This window comes from Felis catus, chromosome A1 (assembly GCF_018350175.1).
Source record: "Felis catus isolate Fca126 chromosome A1, F.catus_Fca126_mat1.0, whole genome shotgun sequence".
In the NCBI taxonomy this organism is placed as follows: domain Eukaryota; kingdom Metazoa; phylum Chordata; class Mammalia; order Carnivora; family Felidae; genus Felis; species Felis catus.
The window spans coordinates 220,856,324-220,872,639 of record NC_058368.1 but is presented as its reverse complement, the minus strand read 5'-3'; the positions used below and the strand labels follow the sequence as shown (position 1 = coordinate 220,872,639).

Here is a 16,316-nt window from a genome sequence, read left to right as displayed (position 1 = left end):
AACAAGTGCATTATTTATAGCAGGCATTACAAGGCTGTATGTATCTATCACGTCACAGAAATAAAGCAAATGGTTTCTAAAACACTTTCAACTCTTCTGGCAACTATTTTAGACTCTGTGACAAAGTATCTCTAAATAAGATCACCCAGGGTCCCTATGAGCAGCTATAATAGTGTGCATATTGACTTGAATGCCACCACACAGAAATACTCAAATTTTTTATCACTTTTCCAATTGCAAAGATCTGCTCATCCGTTCAATGACTAAATTTTCATAGTCACAGGAGCCTGATATCTATTTACTTACTTATTTACTTATAGTGGCCAATGGAAGGGCTACACCACTGTAGATTAAACTATCGTGATAAAGGTAGCCTCAAATAATCATCTCTATATTCAAGATGCTTCAGTCACTACTTCTTGAGAAATCTATTATTGTCTAATGTGTCCCAAATTTTCTTTTCCATCATCATTAGATCAGACAACCTCTGAGGAATCTCATACTTACTACGTATTCTCCATTTTTTATTATTTATTCAGGAAATAACAGGATTTTAAAATTGAATAAGATCCTGGCCAGGATCCCATACGGAAAGTCAGGAAACTCAAAGATGTTAAAAGACTTACTAAATCCTTCAGTTAGTGAGACGTGGAATCAGAACTGGCAACCGGGATTTCTGACTTGTGACCCAGCACGTAATTCACTAATGAGACTCCTTTGCAATATCAGAAATAAATACTTATATTGATTTCAAAGAGGCCACCACGAATGGATTCTTGCTGCCAAAGTCTTGTTGGATTCTTCTATTCTTGAACATCTTGTATACGCACATAAACTTTAGAAGTGAAATGACATACTTTCCTGTCCTAGTTCTAAACAATTCTGGAAAAACTTTTTTTCCCTGTTTTTATGCAACAACAAAAAGCCCTGAGATTAGGCAAAATAACTTCACTGCTGCTTCCTGGAGATATTTCCTCCTTGAAGACTTTGAACCAACTGAAATAATGTACCTATTGGGACTAGCAAGTGGCCTAGCAGTACCTGCCTCGACTATACCTCCATCAATCCAGAGCTATTGAGCCATAACCTCTTCCCATTCCAAACAAGACCCTTGAATTGCACGACTTGTTTAAAATTATTCAGATTAAGAAATCATTTTTAACGCAATGCTATACATATCTGTCCCTGATTTCTCCCTTCCAAGATGTTCTTTAACCTCCGTCAAGATGGTGTTATCACTTGTACTGGTCAGGGTCTATAGAGAAACAAAATCAATAGAATGTGTATTTATATACAGAGAGAGAGAGATTTATTTTAAGAAGTGGGCTCATGTGACTGGGAAGGCTGCCAAGTCTTAAAATGTCCTGGATGGGCTGCTAGGCTAGAAACCCAGGGAAGAATGATGTTGCAATTCCAGTCCAGAGGCATTCTGCTGGCAGAATTTCCCCTTCCTCAGAGGAGAAAAATTTTTTTCTTAAACTCTTTAACTGTTTGGGTGAGGCCCACCCACATAATGGAGCCTAATCTGCTCACTCAAAGTCTCCTAATTAAAATGTTAATTGCATTAAAATACCTTTATAGCAACATTCATAAGTCAACATGTGTCTGGGCACTGTGGCCTCGCCAAATTGACACATAAATTTAACATTACATGCCTTGTAGCAGCCAATTACATACAAGCCTACATCATTTTATTGTGTTCCATGTTATTGCCGTTTGCATATATGGTATGTTTTACAAGTTGACAGTTTGCAAGAACCCTGCACTAAGCAATTCCATCAGCACCATTTTCCAACAGGATCGGTTCACTTTGTGTCTGTGCATCATATTTTGGTAATTCTTTTAACAGTTCAAACAGTTTCATTACTATTACATGTGTTATGTTAACTTGTGATCCATAATCTTTGATGTTACTATTGTAATTGTTTTGGGGTGCCATGAACTGTACCCATATAAAACGGCGTACTTAAGTGATAAACACAGTATGTGATCTGACTGCTCCACTGACCAATCATTCCCCCATCTCTCTCCCTCTCCTCAGGCCTCCCTATTCCCTCAGATGCAACAATACTGAAATTAGGCCAATTATTAATCTTAAAATGACCACTAAGTATTCAAGTGAAAGGAAGAGTCACACATCTCTCACTTTAAATCAAAAGCTAGAAATGATTAAGTTTAGTGAAGAAGACATACAAAAACCAAGATAGGCCAAAAGCTAGGCTTCTGGCATCACACAAATTAGCTAAGTTGGGAATGCCAAGGAAAAGTTCTTGTAGGAAATGAAAAGTACCAGTCCAGTGAACACAAGAACGATGAGGGAAACAGCCTTTCCGATGATGTGGAAAAGGTTTGACTGGTCTGGATAGAAGCTCAAACCATCCACAACATTCCCAACATTAAGCCAAAACCCAATGCAGAGCAAGGCCCCAACCCTCTTCAATTCTACGAAGGCTGAAAAGACAAGAAAACTACAGGAGAAAAGTCTGAAGTTAGCAGAGATAGGTTTATGAGGTTGAAGGAAAGAAGCCCATCTCCAGAACATACAGGTTCAGGGTGAAGCAGCAAGTGCTGATGTAAAACCTACAGCAAGTGACCCAGAAGGTCTAGCACAGATAATCAAAGAAGGTTGCTACACTAAACAACTAATGTTCAATGTAGATGAAACAGCCTCCTACTGGGTGAAGATACCGTCTAGAACTTTCACAGCTGGAGATGAAATGTCAATGCCTGGCTTCAAAGCTTCAAAGGGCAAACTGACTGTATCGCTGGGGCTAACGCAGATGGTGACTTTCAGTTGAAGGCAGTGAGCGTGTATTATTCTGGAAGTCCTAGGGCCCTCAAGAATTATGCTAAATCTATTCTGTCTGCTCTATAAATGGAACAACAAAGCCTGGGTGACAACACATCTGTTTACAACATGGTTTACTGAATATTTTAAACCCACCGTTGAGATCTACTGATCACGCAAGATTCTTCTCAAAATATTACTGCTCACTGACAATGTGCCTAGCTACCCAAGAGCTCTGATGGAGATGTACAATGAGATTAATGTTGTTCTCATGTCTGTTAACACAGCATCCATTCCGTAGCCCATGAATCAAGGAGTAATTTTGATTTTCAAGCATTGTTATTTAAGAAATGCATTTCACAAAGCTTCAGCTGCCATAGATAGTGGTTTCTATGATGGATCTGAACAAAGTCAATTGAATAACTTCTGGAAACAAGTCACCATTATAGATGTCATTAAGAATATTCGTGATTCGTGGAAAGAGACGAAAATGTCAGCATTAATAGCAGTTTGGAAGAAGCTGACTCCAATCCTCCTGGACAACTTTGAGGGGTTTGAGACTTCAGTGGAGGAAGTAAGTGTAGATGCAAGAGAACTAGATCAGAAATGGAGCCTGAAGATGTGACTGAGTTGCTGCAATTTCATGATAAAACTTTAATCGATGAGAAGTTACTTCCTCTAGGTGAGCAAAGGAAGTGTTTTCTTTGGATGGAATATGCTTCTGGTGAAGATGCTGTGAATATTACTGGAATAACCACAAAGGATTTAAAATATTACAATTTAGTTGATAAAGCAGTGGCAGAGTTTGAGACGACTCAATTTTGAAAGAAATTCTACTCTGGTTAAAATGCTATTGAACAGCATCACATGCTACAGAGAAATTATTTGTGAAAGGAAGAGTCAATTGATGCCAGAAACTTCACTATTGTCCTATTTTAAGAGATTGGCACAGCTACCCCAACCTTCAACAACCACCACCCTGATCAGTCAGCAGCTATCAAGTCAAGACTCTCCACCAGTAAAAAGATTAGGACTTGCTAAAAGCTCACAAGATAGCTAGCATTATTAAGCAGTAAAATATTTTTTAACTAAGGTCTATACATTCCTTAGACATAATGATACTGCATGCACACTTAACAGACTACAGTATAAACATAACTTTTATATGCACTAGGAAACCAAAACCTTTATTTGACTCGCATTATTGCAATATTCACTTTACTGTGCTGGTATGGAACTGAACCAGCAATATCTCTGAGATATGGCTGTAAACTCAGTTTTGCCTTGATCAAAAATTTTTCCAGTGGTCCTCTGGAAAACTGACAGCTGACACATCCTTTTCAGAAATGCAAACATGCAGAAGTGTCACAGCTGATAAGCCAACCCAGTGTCTTAACTCTAAAATCTACTATAAATGTTAAGATTCAGGACGCCTGGGTGGCTCAGTTGGTTGAGGATCCGACTTTGGCTCAGGTCATGATCTCACAGTTCATGCGTTCAAGCCCCGCATCAGGCTCTGTGCTGACAGCTCGGAGCCTGGAGTCTGCTTTGGATTCTCTGTCTCTCTCTCTCTCCGTCCCTCCCCCACTTGCACTCGCTCTTCTCTGTCAAAAATAAACATCAAAAAATTTTTTTAAAAAAAGATAAGATTCCCAAGGGAAAGGAATCTTGTAATATCCTCAGTGCCTAAAACAAAGAGTAACAAACAGCAAGTAACTAACTGAAAAACAGATGAGTGAAAACATAAATTAATAAGTCATATATTCTGCTAGATCATTTGCAGAGAAGGAAAACATTGTATTTTCAAAATGATCTCATTATCTAAAAATTACATACTGTAGAAACTCTCTTGCATTTCAGTAATTGAAATTCAATATGTACAAGACATATAATTATAGCATCGTCCTCTATGTGTGTAAAACAAATATCTAGACCCACAAAACACACAGAAGGCACTCAATATTTTTACGATGATTGACAATAATTGTGTTCCACACGAGAAATTAAATTTTCAAAATTCTTTTCTTTATTCATGCAAATATCAGTTGCTTTAGTGATTTGGTTTGCATTCTTATATTTCACAAAAAGCTCAAACATGCTGTTATGCCTTAAATATAATCTCTTGTTGCCATACTTCTCCTCAATATTTCTACTCATTTCTTAATTAATGACCTTTTAAAGATTGCAGACTTATCATGTGTGTTTACAGGTCTCCATCTCAAAAAGCTCCAGGTGACACAGATAATGGACCACCAGGTTGATATCATTTTGCTCAGGAAGATTGAAGAAGTATTCTGCTTCTTGATTTATATCCCAGGCTTTATATTCACAGCATTTCATCTTTAAAAGATTTTTCACATATGTCATTCTTAAATCTTTATAAAGATTGTTGAAAGCAACCCATTTTTCTTATTTCAGTTAAGAACTGAAACTCCCTGGAAAAGTGGTGCATAGTTTTATAAAGGACAGGCATCCCAAGGCAGGCCATCTAGGACTCCAGGACTCTGGGATGACATGTGAATTATTATCTACAACATTAAGTGCTATGTAAATATTTGTCAAACTGAACTAAATGTCCTAGGAAACATTTTAAAAGATTCACTGTACTAAAAGCTTCTCTACTTTTGACTACACAAGGAAATACTATTTTTCTGGATTCATCCATCTTCCATTCTGGACATTAAGAAGTTCTAGAGAGAGGTTCATGATACAAATGTAAACAATAATATATTCTATGTAGCTTATTGTCAAATGTCCTATGACATTACCAGTCAGAATAGGCTTTACTATTTATACCTGGCATTAGACACGTGTAGCAACTAATAAATATGTTACACTTTGATTGAGGAAATTCGTGGAAACCAATTTATCTACACCTAGACTTTGCTCATCAGAAAAAGCAATGCTTCTATCAGTAAAACTGATGCCTTAATTGGTCATTAAAAATGTCTGCATTATTCTTATGTTAAATTTATAGTTAACTAGAAAATGTGAAGAAATCACCAAAGGGAAAAGGAGTGTTTTTTTTCCCATAAAGCTGTTAAAATGCAAACAAAACTTTTTTGTGACCATGTCCTACCTCATATTCTACAGAATTCCAGAATTTGAAATTTTTCAAACACACCACACACACACACACACACACACACACACACACACACATGCATGCATAATCTACCTTATAAAATCATGAGGGTAAAAAAGGAACCTTAAAGATTATAGATTTCAATGCCCTAATTTTAAATTTTTTTTCAACGTTTATTTATTTTTGGGACAGAGAGAGACAGAGCATGAACGGGGGAGGGGCAGAGAGAGAGGGAGTCACAGAATCGGAAAGAGGCTCCAGGCTCCGAGCCATCAGCCCAGAGCCTGACGCGGGGCTCGAACTCACGGACCGCAAGATCGTGACCTGGCTGAAGTCAGACGCTTAACCGACTGCGCCACCCAGGCGCCCCTCAATGCCCTAATTTTAAAGATAGAAAAAAATGCTGTTCTCGGAGAAGTGAATTAGTCAATCACCTAATCCATGGTTAAACTCATACTGAAACTCCAAAACCCAGACTATGCTTCAACAATTCTTATGTGCATCTGTGCGCCTGCAAGTACGTATGCACATGTGTTTAAACTAAATTATTTTGATATATGTATATAAAGGAAATCAGGTTTTTTTTAAGTACATGGTTCTTATGTAGAAGGAGCAATAATAATTGTAGGAATAGATTCTTACTAACAGATCTTTCCTTTGGTGTTAGAAGAGAGGAAATTCAATTTTAGCATGCAAATTTACTGGCATTTAGGTTTGCTTCTCAGGCAATGGTTCTTAAAAAAGAGTATTACATCATTGTGTTTTTTTTATATAAATAATTTGATAGAATAGCACTTTTCATTTAAAATAACACTGGTGAATAATTCATTTTATGTTAAAAATTAGAGTTATTCATCACTCTCAATGATCTAGGTTCCAATATCATTTCCTGAGTGAGGCAGAAAGTTATATCATCAATTTGTTATCAAGGGAATCATTTATAACCTTGAATATTGACATGAGACCACTTGAATATACATAGCTTAATGACCAGGATTGAGAATTGAGATCATGTGTATCAAATTGACATAATTATTTGTCCAGAACATTCCTTTCTAGAAAGATAAAGATGTAAATTAATAATTGTACTGTTTACTTCAGGAAATTCCTATAAACAAATTTATCTGGACAAAGAGTTTATCCATCTAGGCAAACAAGTCTTTTATTAGCACATCAGTTATCTTACCTGAGCAAACAATTTTCTTTTCAAACAACAGCTTAGTTATAATGACTTGCTTTAAGATTCATGCTTTTTCCTGCACACTGTTTGTTATAAACTTTAGTCAATTGCAACCACTTCCTTCTCCCTATGTAAATATCTTCTTTAAACCACTGAAGCCCACATCCCCAAACACCAAAGAGCTAGAACATTAAAAAACATCTATGTTTGTATCTATACTTCCAAGGCACTAATAAGAATCTTCACATTGTTATTCTACTTTCCTGCTGTAAGTATAGTAAACTTAGCTTTACTTTCTGTTTGTGTATGTGTGTGCTTTTTTATAGTCAGGAGTTGACAACTTACTGACTTTTTATCTGTGTTGCAACCTAATAATATAAAAATGTGTTTTTGAAATGTGTTGAAAATTTGAACATTCTTATAACTTAAGTATGTCTCATTAAAAGAACAAAAGTCTTGAGAACTGCTTCTCTAGACCTTTCTTTATCTATAAAATGATAAAAATGTGCCTTATGCTTTATGTAACCCAGTGAGATATATTTCATTTTACCTCCAGTTTAGGTAACACAGTGTTATATTGCTTTAAGGTGTACAATACAGTGATACAGTAATGCATCACTCAGTGCTCATTGCCACAAGTGCCCTCCTTACTCCCCGTCACCCATTTCACCCATTCTCCCACCTAACTCTGCTCTAACAACCATCAGTGAGTTCTCTATAGTTAAGAGTATGTTTCTTGGTTTGTCTCTCTCTTTTTTTTCCTTTACTCATTTGTTTTGTTTCTAAAATTCTACATATGAGTGAAGTCATATGGTATTTGTTTTTCTTGGACTGACTTATTTTGCTTAGTATTATACTCTCTAGCTCCCTCCATGTCATTACAATTGGCAAGATTTCACTTTTTTATTATGGCTGAATAATATTCCATTGTGTGTGTGTATACACACATATAGGTATACACACACACGCACACAAATGCACCCACACACCCCCACACCTTCTTTATCCATTCATCTATCAATGGACATTTGGACTACTTCCATAATTTGGCTATTATAAATAATGCTGCAATAAACACAGGGGTGTGTATATCCTTTTGAATTAATGTTTCTCTATTCTTTGGGAAAATACCCAGTAGTGCAATTATTGAATCATAGAGTAGTTCTTTTTTTTTTTTTTAACTTTTTGAGGAACCTCCAGACTGTTTTCCATAGTTGCTGTACCAGTTTGCATTCCCACCAACTGTGCACAAGGGTTTGTCTCTACATCCTCCTTGCCAAAACTTGTTTCTTGTTTGTTGTTGTTGTTGTTCCTTTGTTTTGTCATCATTCTGACAGGCATGAGGTGATATCTCATTGTATTTTGATTTGTATTTCCCCAATGAATGATATTGAGCATCTTTTCATATGTCTATTATCCATCTGTATGTCTTCCTCAGAAAAATGTCTATTCATGTCTTCTGTCCATTTTTTACTTGGATTATTTGGTTTGGGGGTGTTGACTTTTATAAGTTCTTTATATATTTTGGATACTAATCCTTTATCAGATAGGTCATTTGCAAATGTCTTTTCCCATTCCATAAACTGCCATTTAGTTTTGTTGATTGTTTCCTTCGTCATGCAGAAGGTTTTGATTTTGATGAAGTCCCAATAGTTTATTTTTGCTTTTGTTTCCATTGCCTCAGGATGTATATCAAGTAAGAAGCTGCTACACCTGATGCCAAAGAGGAGCCTGCCTGTGTTCTCTAGGATTTTCATGAAATTGGTCTCACATTTAAGTCTTTAAATCCATTTTGAGTTTGTGTATGTAAGAAATGGTCTTGGGGCGCCTGAGTGGCGCAGTCGGTTAAGCGTCCGACTTCAGCCAGGTCACGATCTCGCGGTCCGTGAGTTCGAGCCCCACGTCGGGCTCTGGGCTGATGGCTCAGTCTGGAGCCTGTTTCCGATTCTGTGTCTCCCTCTCTCTCTGCCCCTCCCCCATTCATGCTCTGTCTCTCTCTGTCCCAAAAATAAATTTAAAAAGTTGAAAAAAAAAAAAAAAAAAAAAGAAATGGTCTAGTATGTAAGTGTATGTAAGAAGTGGTCTAGTTTCAATCTTTTGCATGTGGCTGGCAGGTTTCCCAACACAATCAGTTTAAGAGACTGTCTTTTTCCTACTGGATATTTTTTTCCCTGCTTTGTCAAAGACTAAGTGACCATACAATCATGGGTTTATTTCTGGACCTTCTCTTCTATTCTGTTGATCGTGTGTCTCTTTTTATGCCAGTACCGAATGTTTTGATTACTACAGCTTTGTAATATAACTTGAAGTCTAGAATTGTGATAGCCCCAGCTTTGCTTTTTTTTTTTTAATGTTTTAACATATATTTATTTTTGAGAGATAGAGACAGAGCACGAGCAGGGGGAGGGGCAGAGAGAGAGAGGGAGACACAGAATCTGAAGCAGGCTACAGGCTCTGAACTGTCAGCACAGAGCCCATCATGGGGCTCAAACCCACAAACTGTGAGATCATGATCTGAGCCTAAGTTGGCACTTAACCAACTGAGCCACCCAGGTGCCCTTTGGTTTTCTTTTTCAAACTGATTTGCCTATTTGGGGTCTTTTGTGGTTCCACATAAATGTTAGGATTTTTTGTTCTAGTTCTGTGAAAAATGCTGTTGTGATTTTGATAGGCATCACGTTATATCTGTAGATTGTTTTGGGTAGTATAGGCATTTTAACAATATTTGTTCTTCAAATCCATGAGCATGGAATATCTTTCCATTTCTTTGTATCATCTTCAATTCTTTTATAGCTTATTATAGTGTCTTATAGTTTTCAAAGTGTAGATCTTTCACCTCTCTGGTTAGGTTTATTCCTAGGTATCTGAATATTTCTGGTGTAACTATAAATGGGATTATTTTCTGAATTTCTCTTTCTGCTGCCTCATCATTAACAAATACTCTTTATTACTCGGTTGCATAGACATGCAACATATTTCTGCACATTGACTTTGTACCCTGCAACTTTACTGAAATCATGTATCAGTTCTAGTTTTTTGGTGGAGGTTTTAGAGTTTTAGAGATTTAGACTTTTCTATGTATAGTATCATGTCATCTGCAAATAGTTTTACCTCTTTGTTACCAATTTGGATGACTTTAATTTCTTTTTGTCCTCTGATTGCTGTGACTAGGATGTCCAGTACTACATTGAATAAAAGTGGTGAGAGTAGACATTCTTGCCTTGTTCCTGACCTTAGAGTAAAAACTCTCAGGTTTTCCCCATTGAGAATGATGTTTACTATTGGTTTTTCATATGTAGCCTTTATTATGTTGAAGCCAAAGTCCACACTTAACCAATTGAGCCACCTGGGTGCCCCGATTAACTCTTCTTTAAATGTTTAGTAGAATATGCCTGTGAAGTTGTTGGTACTTGACTTTAGTGTGTTGGGAGTTTTTTGATTAGTGATCCAATCTCCTTGCTGGTCTGTTCAAATTTTCTATTTTTCCTTCTTCAGTTTTGGTAGGTTATGTTTCTAGGAATTTACCCAGTTTTTCTAGGTTGTCTAATTTGTTGGCACATAGTTTTTCATAATATTTTCTTATAATTATTTGTATTTCTGTGGTGTATTTCTCCTCTTTCATTTGCAATATTGTCTATATGAGTCCTTGTTGTGTGTGTGTGTGTGTGTGTGTGTGTGTGTGTGTGTGTGTGTGTGGGTCTGTGTTCTTTTTTTCGGAGTCTGGCTAGTGGGTTATTAATTTTGTTGATCTTTTCAAAGAACCAGCTCCTGGTTTCATTGATCTGTTTTATTGGTTTTTTTGTTTGTTTTTTAGTTTCTATATCATTTATTTCCTTTTTTTATTTTTGTTTTTATTTTTTTTTTTATTATTTCCCTTCTACTGGTTTTGAGTTTTGGGTTTTGTTCTTTTTCTAGATCCTTTAGTTGTGAGGTTAGGCTGTTTGAGATTTTTCTTTCTTCTTGAGATAGGCCTGTATTGCTATAAACTTCCCCCTTAGAAGGACTTTTGCTGCATCCCAAAGGTTTTGGACCATTGTGTTTTCATTTCTGTTTATTTCCACGTACCTTTTAATTTCTTCTTTGATTTCTTGGTTGACCCATTCATTGTTTAATAGCATGTTATTTAACCTCCATGTATTTGTGCTTTTTCCATATTTTTTCTTGAGTTTGATTTCTACTTTCATGGCATTGTGGTCAGAAAAGATGCATGGTATGACTTCAACATTTTGAACTTGTTGAGGCTTCTTTTGTGGCCTAATATGAAATCTATTTCTGGTAAATGTTCTGTGTGCACTTAAAAAGAATGTTTATTCTACTGTTTTAGGATGGAATTTTCTGAATATATCTGCTTTAAGTCCATCCGGTCCAGGATGTCATTCAAAGCCACTGTTTCCTTGGTTTTCTGTTTGGATGGTCTGTCCATTGATGTAAGTGGCATGTTTAAGTCCCTTATTGTATTACTAGTGATTAGTTCTTTTATGCTTATTAACTGTTTTATCTATTTGGGTGCTTTCATATTGGGTGCATGTATATTTGTAATTGTTATATCTTCTTGTTGGATTCCCCTCATTACATAGTGTCTTTCTTTGTCTCTTTATAGACTCCATAGTCTCTTTTGACCAATATAAGTATTGCTACTCCAGCTTTCTTTTGACATCCATTTGCATGATAAATGTTTCTCTGTCCCCTCACTTTCAATCTGCATGTGTCTTTAGGTCTTCAATGAGACTCCTGTAGGCAGCATATAGATGGGTCTTATTTGTTTGTTTGTTTGTTTAACCACTGTCATCTTATGTCTCTTAATTGGTACATTTAGTCCATTTACACTCAAAGTAATCATTCATAGATATGTATTTATTGCCATTTTGTTACTTGTTTTGTGGTTGTTTTTGTAGTTTTCCTCTGATCCCTTCTTGTCCTTCTTCTATGGTTTGCAGGTTTTCTTTAGTGATATACTTGGATTCCTTACTCTTTACTTTTGCAAATCTATTACTGTTTTTTTGATTTGTGGTTACTATTCAGTTTACATATAACATTTTCTGCATATAGCAGTCTATATTACGCTGATGGTTACTTAATATAGAGCTCATTCTTTACTACTCTCGCCTCCAACTTTTGGATATTTGGTATCATATTTTACATCCTTTTATCATGTGCTTCTCTTGACTGAATTTTATCTATTTTAATCTATTCTATTTTTTAATTTCATTTATTGAGTTATTCACCTCTGATATGTTATCTTTCATCTCTTTGTCAAGGGTCTCACTGATGTCCTCCACCCTTTGCTGAAGTCCAGTGAGTCTCTTTATGATCATTATTTTACATTCTGTATCAAGGTATATTACTTACTTCTGTTTTGCATAGATGGCCTGTGATTTCGTGCTTTCATTTGGGACACATTTCTCTGTCTCCTCATTTTGTCTACCTCTCAGTGTCTGCTTCTGTATTTTAGGAAAGCTAGCTATGTCTTGTGCTCTTAAAAGTAGTGGCTTTATGAGGAAGAGGTCCTGGGGTGCCCTGAAGTGCAGTGTCCCTTGTTTCCTGGAACCTGGAGCTTCAGAGGAGCCTCTTATGTGTGTTGCTTGCATCCTGCTCTGTGTCTGAGTCGCTTTTTCTTTCAGTTCAGATGTCTCACTCTCTGTGGCGTTAGTGACACCCAAGCATGCCAGTCCTGAGGGGCATGACTTAGAGGGCCAGGGGCTGGGGTGACAGTGTTTGCAAAATTTGCACTGAGCCCCAAGTCCTAGGCCACATACCCCAAAAGCAAAGGTTCAGCCAGGGATAGGCAGTGTCTGCGTGTGTGGTGGCTGAGAAGGGCATGTGCTGTGTGGACAAAATATGTGCTGAGCCAGGGCCCAGGCCAGCAGGCTTGGAATGGGCAAGTTCTCAGGAGAACACAGGGGCCAGGGAACCTGCTAGCAAGTTAAGTAGCAAGTGTCTGTGCAGGACTGCCTCCTGCCAGTAGCTCTGTGTTTACGCGGGTGGGGTAAGGGCACCTGCCAGCTCCTTTGTACCTGGAGAAGTCCCCCAACATGCTCCAAAATCAGTATAAACAGATCTTCCTCCCATGCACAGTGCAAACTCTAGCTTCTGTGTTTCATCTCCAAAGGCTACAGTCTTTCTCGGGGTAAGGACCCAGCCCTCACTGGCCCTCCTTGCTCATCCATTGCTGAGTCAGCTGACTTTTAAAGCTCCAGGCTCCAAATACCACTGGTTAAACAAACTGAGGGAATTCAGCCTCTCTGGTTTTCAAAGCCAGTCATTTTGGGGATTTGTCTTCCCTGTGTGGGCTCCCTGGTGCAAGGGACCATTTCTTTCCTCTCTCCATGCCTGCAGCTCCTTCCCTCCTGCAGGCAGTTCCCAACCACCTTTCCGCCCTTCCTAACCTCTCAGAAGCGGCTTCTTCTCTACATTTAGTTGTGCAGTTTGCTCTCCAGTCTTTGGATCACTCTCCGTTTATTTACATGCATGTGAGTAATATCTAGTTATTAATGGGGGACAGAGTGAGATTAGGGTCCTCCTACTCTACCATTTTCCCCGACACTGCAAGTCAACAATTTTTTCAAGATAATATATTTTTGCATGACATATTTTCTTTTAGTTCAAATAACACAATTGATCCAAAGCTATCGTTATCAAAATATAAAGGGAAGAACAATACACTTTTGTATCTTCCCATTTGGATTATGATATTAATTTGTGAAATAATGTGAAAGAAAATGGTTATCATAAAATCATAATTTAATCATGCCACAAGAATGGTAAGCCACTGGCTAAAAATGTTCCAAATTTAGATAAAATATTATTATTGTGTTTCTGATCATGAGTGATCTTTTCATTTCTAAATATTCGCTACATTTACTTACCATGTAAAAGTCAGTGAACTCTACTTACACAACACAGTATCTAAGAACCACAAAGGACACATAGTGTTTGGGAGTAGACAATGACTAAGATATAGAATGAATATAAATATAAACATAGATATAAATATAAGTATGTAAGAAAAGTTTTTCCCTTACAGTAGAATTCTAATAAATGTAGAATGAATTGCTAAAGTACACAATGAACCTAGAGGGTAAAAATGAACCATGTGATATTATATAATCTCAAGTAATCTCCCCCTTAATTACTTTTTAAATATAAAGGAAAATACTGACTCCATATTGAAAAATTAATCAAGGACTACTTTAATCACGTTGATGAAGGATCAAAGTGGAGATCACCACTAATGGGACAAACTTTCACCACATTCCTCCTGATATGTTGCCCTGAGAAGGGTACAACCTCATTTCTATGATATTCCTGCCTAAAATGCTTAACCTGAAACTATGAGAAAGTATTTGGAAAACTTGAATTGTGGGTAATTCTACCAAATATCTTGCCTGTGTGCTTCACAAGCATCAAGATCATGAAAGCCAAAGAAGTCTGAGAAATTGGTACAGATTAAAAGATATTAAAAATACATGACAACTGAAGGCACGAATCCTGGGGAGGAATTAGCATATATTTTGTATGCATGCTATAAAAACTAACACTAAGGTAATTCTGCTTGTCTTTTTGCTTAAAACAACTAAAAGAAAGTGTCATTAATAAAAACAGTGCATAAGATCCATGGCAATCAAACTTGAATTAAAGAATAACCATTTTATTTATTATTCTCATGAATAATAACAATGGCTAAGTATAGGTTCACTCTGCTCACCTAATCACCAAGTCTTAGACTGCTTCATGTTCCCCACTATTAAAGGAATCCCACACAAAAAGCACACACCTGGGAAACCAAAGCAGCTGAATGCCACTGATGATACACTAAGGAGTTAATTTTGAAATGTCTGCTAACTACAGAATTTAAGTGCCAGTGGATATGACCATTGTAGAGAAGAATGATATGTCTAGTCTACCACAGTAATTATGTAAGAAAGTCTTCATTCGTATAGATCTAGTGGAGAGAGTCAATCATCTGTTCAAATATGAAAGTTTGCTGTTTTGGACCTGCATAATCCACGAGATTATGAAAGACTGTGAAAGACCATTTGACATGAGTTAGTGAATATTACCAGTATCTTCTAGGGTAGATCATTTTTACCAGTTAAAGTACAGGAAATCTGTCAGCCTGACTACTTTTTGGCTGTCATTCAAACACCTAGCTTTTTGAAAATAGCTTGGTTTTCACTTTGGGTGTGTGTATGCATAACTTCCATTTTACATGGTTAAGCCAGGTAAAATTTATAGGTCAGAGAGGACTGGTTTTGAGGTCTGAGTCTCTTGACACATAAATCTTATAGAAATTATATTTTAAACATTGCATTCAATAGGCTCATCATCACCAAAACACACCACACACACACACACACACACACACACACACACACACACACACACAAAGCGACTTTATTGTATGCGCATTGAAGTATTAAATATTTTACTAACATGTTTAATCATTTTAAAATCTGGTGATGAATGCACTAGGAACTGAATACATCACATATCACAGATTTCTTGTACAAAATTTTATAAGACAATTCCACCTGTAATAGGTTTTTAAAATCTATTTTTGCAATTATATACCACTAAAATAAAGATCTATGTGCATAAAAGCAAATTTTCAAAACTTTTAGAAGCAAAGATAATATATCTATGTCCTTAGAGTATGCATAATTCTTTGTCAAGATACACATATCACGAAGCATAAAAAAATATCTCATAAAGTCATCTAAGGTTTAAACATTAAAATAAGGGATTATTAAACTGAGTAAGGGATTTCTACAAATTTAAAATGAAACATTTGAAAATAAAGTTGAAAAAAATGGGCAAAGAGTATAATAAGGTAATTTAAGAAAGGGGAACCAAAATGGCCAATAAACTTCTGAGAAAATGCTGAATCTTATTATAGTCAGGGAAAGTAAAAATCACAAAAGGATGCAGTTTAACTATCATTAGGGCAAAACAAAAACAAGATAAAACAAAACAAAACAAAAAACACCTAGTTTCCAAGTACTAGCAAGATGTAGAACAATGGGGACTCTTAAACAATGTGAATGAGTATATCACTTGCCATACCTAATTTAGAGAGTAATTTTAATATATATGCATTTAAAAATGTGCATATCAAGGGCACATGGCTGGATCAGTCCACAGAGCATCTGGACTCTTGATCTCAGGGTCCTGAGTTCAAGCCCCAAGTTGGGCTTGGAGCCTACTTTAAAAATGTACCCATCAGGGTCACCTGGGTGGCTCCACTGGTTAAACGTCCTACTGCA

At 36.6% G+C, this 16,316-nt stretch overlaps 1 protein-coding gene across 2 annotated transcripts in view; it reads right to left on the bottom strand.

Annotated features, from left to right (window-relative positions):
• CDH12 (cadherin 12) overlaps positions 1-16,316 on the bottom strand; it is a 1,052,064-nt gene that overhangs the window by 954,113 nt on the left and 81,635 nt on the right. The gene's annotated exons all lie outside the window — the stretch shown is intronic.